The sequence below is a fragment of the Sparus aurata genome, chromosome 20, assembly GCF_900880675.1.
Source record: "Sparus aurata chromosome 20, fSpaAur1.1, whole genome shotgun sequence".
Classification (NCBI taxonomy): Eukaryota; Metazoa; Chordata; class Actinopteri; order Spariformes; family Sparidae; genus Sparus; species Sparus aurata.
In genome coordinates this window covers 24,092,400-24,100,956 of record NC_044206.1, presented here as the reverse complement: position 1 = coordinate 24,100,956, position 8,557 = coordinate 24,092,400, and positions in this window count along the sequence as shown.

The following is an 8,557-nucleotide window of genomic DNA, read 5'->3' as shown; positions in this document are numbered from 1 at the left end:
ATTGTTTGTGTTACATTGAGATTTTTGGCAAGTGGGAGCTTCCTTTATTCTGTTGGGGATGCAGAGAACCTCAATAAAGCAACCATTTGCCACACAATAAGACGTGTTTGTCTGGCGCTGAAGTCATTAATCAACATATTCATCACCTTCCCTGGCCACAGAAGACCCCTCCACACCAAGGAGGAGTTTTACAAGATTGCAGGTAACCTCAATTTCGACGTGCAACCATTAGTTTCTAATTTGATCAGTCACAGTTGGATACGCACTATTTTTTGTTACAGCTTTCCCCAACATCACTGGTGCAGTGGATTGCACACACATCAGAATCAAACGCCCCTCAGGAGAACATGAGGGAGATTACATTAACAGGAAATCCTTCCACAGCATCAATGTTCAGGTAAGAGGGATTTGTGGTTACTATGACCTACATAAATTAATTCTGTGCATTAAATGACCTTAATAGGTTACAACTTCACATTTCAGATGATCTGTGATGCTGACTGCCTTGTCAGCAATTTAGAGGCAAACTGTCCTGGCTCAGTGCATGACTCCAGAGTCTTTCGGGCAAGTCCAATTTACCAGAGACTTTCACAAGGTAAGCCAAACATTTTATTTGTACTGTAAGCACCTTGGACATCATGAGTGTTTAACTCTGCCGTGTAGTTTTCTAAATGATATCTTGCATTATCAGGCGAATTCTCTGGTGTGCTGCTGGGAGACAGAGGCTACGCCTGCGAGTCATTCCTCTTGACTCCCCTTGCGGACCCCCAAACCCCACCACAGCAGGCCTACAACCATGCACACACCAAGACAAGGGCTCGAATCGAGATGACCTTTGGCATTCTGAAATCTCGCTTTCAGTGCCTGCACCACCTGAGGGTTTCCCCGGACAGGGCCTGTGATGTCATTGCTGCATGCGCAGTACTGCACAACATTGCAGGCCTAAGAAAGGAGAGGTCCCCCCCGAGTGGCTGTTGATGTTGACTGGGAAAATGCTCCCATCTTCCCAGACAACATTAATGGCAGACTCGTCAGGGAGCAATATATTGCAAGTTTTTTCACCTAGTTTTTGGATCTAGCCTATCCTTAGTTAATAAAATATCTTGAAAGTTACTGTGTGTGCGCGCGTTTCATTTAGCATTGGTGGTCATTTTAAATTCTACTTCACATTAATGAAAAAGGGAGGACACCACAATGTTTTCTAATTGAATTTTTTTTTTATTTGGCAGTCATTTTTCTTGGTTGCTTGGATCCTAGAATAGAGAGAGCAGAGGCAACAAAGATTAAAACACTGTATTGCAGTTATGGTTCCTGTGTGCACTGAAATACTCACTTCTCTTTCTTGTTTCTGGATTTCCAAGTCCAGTTTCCTCAGTGTTTGGCGTTTGATCTCAAGATCCAGCTCCATTTCTTGGAACTTTCTCTTTTTTAATTTGATTTTAATGTCTGCCAGCTCTATCTGTTTCTCCAGGTGCTTAGAATACAGTTTTCTGACGGTTTGTGAAGTCTGTAAAAGAAATGTCAGTTAGCACAGCAGGATTTGTGCATAATGTAGATTTACTTTAGCCAATACTCACAATGTTACCAGGCTGTTTAGGGGACTGTGCAGCATCTGGGTCCTGTTACACATATTTTGTATTAGCACCACATCACTGACTTCAGATCAGATTAGTCACTGGACTAAAAAAGCCAGATATTTCCATAAAATTGACATACCTCAAGCCTTCTGGAGTCCAGTGACACAGTCTCCTCATCTGCAGAAGTACATTCTGCAGCTGCAGATGTGCCTTCCCATGCCATATACATACATCAGGGTTCGTACGGGTGCTTGAAATCCTTGAAAGTGCTTGAATTTCAATGTTGTGTTTTCAAGGTCTGAAAAGTGCTTGGATTTTAGTTTAAGTGCTTGAAAGTGCTTGACATTATAACTCTGTCTTTTACAAAATTGGGATCAGACTGGATAATTAATTTCTGAAGTTGTTGCTATTATAGAATATAATTTTAGATGTTTACAGCATAATACAATGTACATAATTGTGATAAAAAGTGAAGAAAAAAATCACAAGTATATATATTCCTTTAGATACGTATTTTACCCCAGCAGTAAGGTGCTGGAAAATCTTAAAAATGACCCTTAAAAGTGCTTGAAAAGTGCTTGAATTTGACCTTGAAAAAAGTGTACGAACCCTGATACATGTATTGAGAGAACTTGAATTAAGATTTCACAGGACATACCACACCAGTGATTTCAATACAATGTACTAACCGGATCATCTTCTGGTGGCTCCAAAAGAGTAACCGTGTTCCCAGACACTGTAATCCAAAGTCAGATAGTATAATATATTTATCTGATGGTGTACCATGTGCAGTAGTACTGCAGTATGTACCTTGTATGAAGTGGACAGTTTCTGCGGCTGGGACAGAGTCTGTTACTGTCCCTCCCTGGATCCCCTCCATCACTGGCCTCCCTTTATTCAAATGGAGAGCCAGCTCCTCTGCTAGGGTCGTATCCTGGCTTGGTGGGCCGCCCTGTGCCACTTCTATAGGCTTTTTTTTTAACTGCTACAATCATACAGACATTCAACATGTCAGCAGACACCTAATCTATTCACCTCAGTTGTTCACTGTTATCTACTTTAAAGTCACTTACCGGCCTGCAAAATGTTCTTGTATTTAATCTTAACTTGCTGCCAGGTCCTTATCTGGCCAGACAAGTTTGTTCTTTATGAAGGAGAGGGAAATAAAATAGATTAAAACGTAACATGAGAAAAATAGATTAAATCGTTTGCACTTAATCATACTATACATTTCAACATGAGTAACGCGCACTTCTACTTGCCAAATTTAAAGCAAAGTGTACAACAGTTGATTAGTGGACTTTAAAAGTATCTCCTTTAGTCCTTTAATTGTAGCCTCATTATGACAGTTCCAGTGGAGCACTGTTTATTAATTGTACAGTTTTGAACTACTTACGCATTAAGCCGGTCCGCTATTGTCTGCCAGGCTTTCTCTCGTTCTTTATTTATGGCACTTGTATCACCTTTTTTCCTTATAATGTCTTTCACATCCTCGTAAAACTCCATAAGGAGCTCTTGCTCGGCGGCCGTAAAATAAGACGCACGACTTTTGTCCATGTTTCCATCGGTGATTCTGTGAGTGATCGCGAGGTCTATTTAAGTCTGCCGTGAACACGCACTTATCCTGACTATCTACACCTGGCTTGACATAGCCACGCCTTTTCATCCTGGCTTGGCAAACGTGCAACCAATTAAGCCAGGATGCGCCGAGCAGACTAGGTCAAGCCGCGCTTGCTCAGTTATCCTGGATATCTTTATTCTACTTTTGTGCAATACCCCTCTGGTAGCAGGTAGCAATCATAAAACAGCAGTTTTTGGAAGCCTGGAGATTAAAAGCAGTTTTGTTTTGAAAGTCATTATTTAAACCCCTCATCTGGAGCTCAGATCTTCTCAGGAGCCCGACGACATGTCCAGGGTGTAAATAAAGTCTTTTTTAAATCAGTTTGAGATCTCTGAGGGCGTCTGTAGACTCGTGTTATAGCGGCTGAACTGTATCGAGCCATTATATGCTTTTTGGGATGTTTTGTGACATTTAAAAACAAGTCCCGATCTACGTCAGCTGTTTTGGAGAATGCTGTAATTCTGTTTTGCTGTGAAGCCCCAGAAATGTTCTGTGGACTATTTGGGTATAAAGGTGACTAGTCAACGAGTGAATTTTCATTTTTGAGTGAATTGTTACTTTAACACCAAATCAGTTCTCCAACACCATATCTTTACTTTGACTGACGCAGGACTTTCAGTTCCTTGTTACAACACTGGGAGCCAATTCTTTTTGCCAGCGTTCTGTATCACGACCCAGATCTCAGGTCTGATGGTTCGGCCCGTGCCAACAGAACAGTTCCCTGAATGTTTCCATGTGGGAAAACTTAAACCTCACACGAGATTTTTTTCCAGGGATATTTGTTTTCACCTACTGTCACGTTGACGCTGGCGAGCGTGTTTGGGACGGATCGAGACTGCGGTGCCAGAATCCGCTGTCACATCTTCGCGCCACTCGAGAGACGTTTCCAGAGGGAAACACTCAGCCAGTCAAATGTGGAACATCCACATGGATGTTTGGAGCATTACTGCGATATATCTCCACATCTCCGGAGTGTTTTTCACGACACAGCGATGCCAGATGTGGCCTTTAGTGTCGTCGTCCAGCGCGGCACTCGCTCCTGGGACACGAGCCACTGTTTTGGTCCTGAGAATCAACGGTTCTCTTTTCAGGGCAAGGGGCTGTTTATACGGGCTGAGCCAACTGGATCCGTGATTGCAGGCCACTGGTTTATTTTAATTAGCCGTGGAGAGCAGTTCCGATGGATTCTGAGTGTGACTCACTCCGTTTTCAAAACATTAGTCTCCACCGAGTCCCTCTGTTGCCCTTTGAGGTCGGGTTTCATTTCAGATTAGTGAAAAAGAGGCGACGTTCACTGCTGTGTGTGCATTCATGTTTGAGGACTACAGGAAACCTACTGTTAATGACAGTACGTTAGGATTTTTAAAAAAAGCACTCGTTTGGAAGAAAACATCTGTTTTTGCTCATCCTGGAACATCACACCGTTAACTGTGAATACGATTCAAATAGATTCAATTTTAAAATCAATTTTCTGCCCTCGAGGTCGCCGTCAGACTCATCCACCACTTAAAGTTACAACCAAGAAATATGACGTGGTGTTAATGATATTCTGATGATCATGGGCGCAGATCTTCAGGAGGATACAGGGGACTTTTATTTTGACAATCCACATGACTGAGAGCCTTCCTGCGTTTCATTTCATCACACCTGTCGCCTGAATTTTGTGTTTTTCTTCACAAAACTGAACATGTTTCCACTTTACAGTCAATTGATACAGAAAAAGCATAAATTGGTGCATAAAAATGGTATAACCAAATGGGATTAAAGGATTGAAGGTAGAAAACAAAAATATGATGATAAGATATTAATTTCCAATGGTTAAAATAAAAATAGTGCATCAGAGAAATGAGCATCACGTCCTCCGCCTCCACTTTGTTCACCTCATCCAACAGAACAGCAGGCGACTCAAGCTTTCTGTCTGTTTTTCTATCTTAAGAAATGAACAGGAGCAACATGCAATTTGTGTTTAACGGTGCAGATGACAAGAGTCCAAACTACGAACCCTGAGGACTGATTTGATGTTGGTCAACAAGTGATCATTAAGTCGTCTCTGCAGCGATCTTTCAAACATTTTTATCACAAAATCACAACTGTGAAAATATCAAAATGTTATAAATGTTTTACATCATAGTCTTAATATTTTAACAGGTGACAGACGCGGGAATAACAAAACATTCTGATTCTGCTGATATACATGAGGAGGAGTGAGACGTAAATAAATAATAGATAATAATACAAATGATAGATAAGTTCAAGAAAAAAGTAAATATATACTTTAGTTAGCATGCTAACCAGCTAGCTCTGGCCTCTCCTGTCTTATCTCAATACAACTCCGAGCTCCCAGTCCAGGACGCTAGCAGCTAACTAGCCAACGGACCGCTATAGTTAGCAGCAGTTAGCAGTTATTCTGGTCATATGCTTTCATCTTACTATTGCTGACGCTTCCTTTGGTTTTTTGCGATGCAGAAACAAATATTTACTGACTCATGTGTGAAGGTAGAAGCCCGGACATCCATCAGTGGACCATCACAATCCCACACTGGGAACGAAGCTGCAATTTTTTCCACATCAAATCCTTGAAACACACACAAAACTGAAGCAGAACAGCTATTTCCACATTTCCAAAGCACCGGATTGACCTTCTTTTGTTGTTTCTTTTCCTTAAAAACCTACTTTTATGACTTTAAATGGTAAATAAGTACATTATGTTCCATCTACAGTCTCAAGATAAGACCTGCAGATTGTAATTGTCGCCATAAAACAGGTAACGGAGCATTTTTACACTGTAATATCACTCTGGGAGATAGCGCTCACTTCCACTGCCTCCTTGGCTGAAAACTGAATCTAGTTTATTTGAAACACATGAGGCTGAGCCACAGCGGTATAGACATCTTTCTGATGCAGCCTCATCAATGCGCTCCACACACAAACATAGACATTCGCAGAAAAGAAGAAAAAGTCTGACATTTCCAACTTATCGCATGGTATCAAGTTCCAGTTTGTGTACACAGCTCGGTGGAATCGCCCTGGACGAGATTGTGGATGATATTTTTCATTATTTCTGTAACTTTTGTGCTTCTCCTCTTCGTGCAGCTTTCATGAAAGTGTTTTTTTTTCTTTTCCACGGCCTCTGAGAGGAGCTGTAACTAACTGACGGCCCTGTTAAACCCTAACAAACGTGAGATATGTTGTGCGGATCGTGTGGGAAAGACAAGCCCGGCTATGTCATTCTTACTTCATGCTTTTATTGTTGAGGAAAAGCAGCGCGCTAACCCAGACGCCTCTGCAGAGCACCTTTTTCCTCGTAAGCGTTAAAAGCTGCAGCTGCACGAGGATCGGTTTCATCCTTTATCTCACCTTATAGAGCTCTCCCGAATGAGAACTATAAATTCTGCAGACTTGGGTTTGTGTATCCGTAGTCCTTTTTATCTCCCCCCTATTTATTTTTTTTTTTCCACACTGGCTTCAAATTAATTTCCTCACAGCTGTTAACAGACGCTGAAAGAAAGAACGAAAAAAAAATGGGTTGTAATTATTAAAAGTCTACTGGGGGAGGTTACATAAAACAGCATTTGAGTGAGCGAGCAGCCAAAAGCAGAATGATGGCGCTCCAGAGGAAGAAAAAGAGAGAAGTTACTGGCAGACCCACTTGTAAGAAATGGCCGACGTTCTTCTGGTTAAATGACTAATTCTCGTAACATAAACACCTTTAAAAGAGCTTCAGAAAAACTCTGACTTGCACTTCAGTCTGCGGTGAAATCACCCAGAGAGATTATTCAGGCAAGGGAAAGATCTTCTGACTAAACCTGGGTGTTATTTGTTAAAAGATGGGAATGTTTTTGATAAACGTGAAACCTAAAAAGGGTGAGTTACGTCTGAAACCACGAGCAAACACTACAGAGACATTTGTGCAGTGGAGAACTAATTAAGTTAAGTGGCAGGGGAAGAAAAAAAAGGGAACCAGCATGCAGAAAGTCATATGTAATAAAGTGGAGGGGCATCCAAGGACATTTCCCCCCAGTTTGTCCAATGGAAGGGCACCTTAAAGGGCACTTCATCACATGTTGTCCACTGGAAGGGCATCTGAGGGCACTTTATCATGTTTTCTCCCAATGGAAAGGCACTCAAGAGGTTATATTATTACATTTTGTCCACTGGATGGGCATCCAAGGACACTTTATCACATTTTTTTCTACCAGTGGAAGGGACTCCATAGAGGGCACTTTAACATGTTTTTTTTCCCAATGGAAGGGCACTCTAGAGGTTATATTATCACATTTTGTCCACTGGAGGGTCATTCAAGGGCATTTCCCCCCAGTTTGTCCACTGAAGGTGCACCCTAAATAGCACTTTATCATATTTTGTCCACTGGAAGGGCACTCTAGAGGTAACATTATTATATTTTGTCCATTGGAGGGGCATCCAAGAACACTTTATCACATGTTTTCCCAGTGGAAGAGGCACCATAAAGGGCACTTTGCCGCATTTTGTCCACTGGAGGGGCACGCTAAAGGGCACTTAACCACTTTTTGTGTACTGGAAGGGCTCTATAGAGGGCACTTTATCATGTTTTTCCCATTGGAAGGGCACTGTAGAGGTTACATTATTATATTTTGGCCACTGGAGGGGCATCCAAGGACACTTGAACATGTTTGTCCACTGGAAGGGGCACAATAAAGGGCACTCCACTGCATTTTGTCCACTGGAGGGCACATTATCACATTTATTCCTCTGAAAGGGCTCCATAGATAGCACTTTTTCACATTCTGTCCATTGGAGGGACACCCTAGAGGGCACTCCATCACGATTGCCCTCCCCCGCCCCAGCCGACAGTCCACCAGTCCACCAGCACATATGTGTATCTTGGAGAAATCTGTTAATTCATATTATCCCATTAAATCACAAATCATTTATGCCTGTTCACGTTAACTCCACTGTTTTTCCCCGCCGCATACATTCCCCCACTTTATGAAATGCATATCAGACATGTCAGCCGAGGCCAAACAGATGTATCGCCGCGTGAGTTATTACAGTTGGAAGATGGCGAAGAAGAATTATTACAGAAATGTTAAACACAGCGGACCCAAATGTGACGAGGAGCCGTGTCATCCAATAAGCCTGAACGGAATGTCTTTGGGTCAGTTATACTACAGTTCATTTCGGCCGCTGCCTTTTTTATCAGGTCTTATTTGTTTTTAACAACCAAATTAAATGGTAATCACCTGATAATAAGTCAGCCACTCAGTGAAGACATCGTCTAAAATGTCAAGAATGCCAGTAGTCAGAAAACACTCGCCTTTTTCGTACCGCAACAGTTTTCGATTCCTTACTCATCCAGCCTGGCACATTAAAATAACAG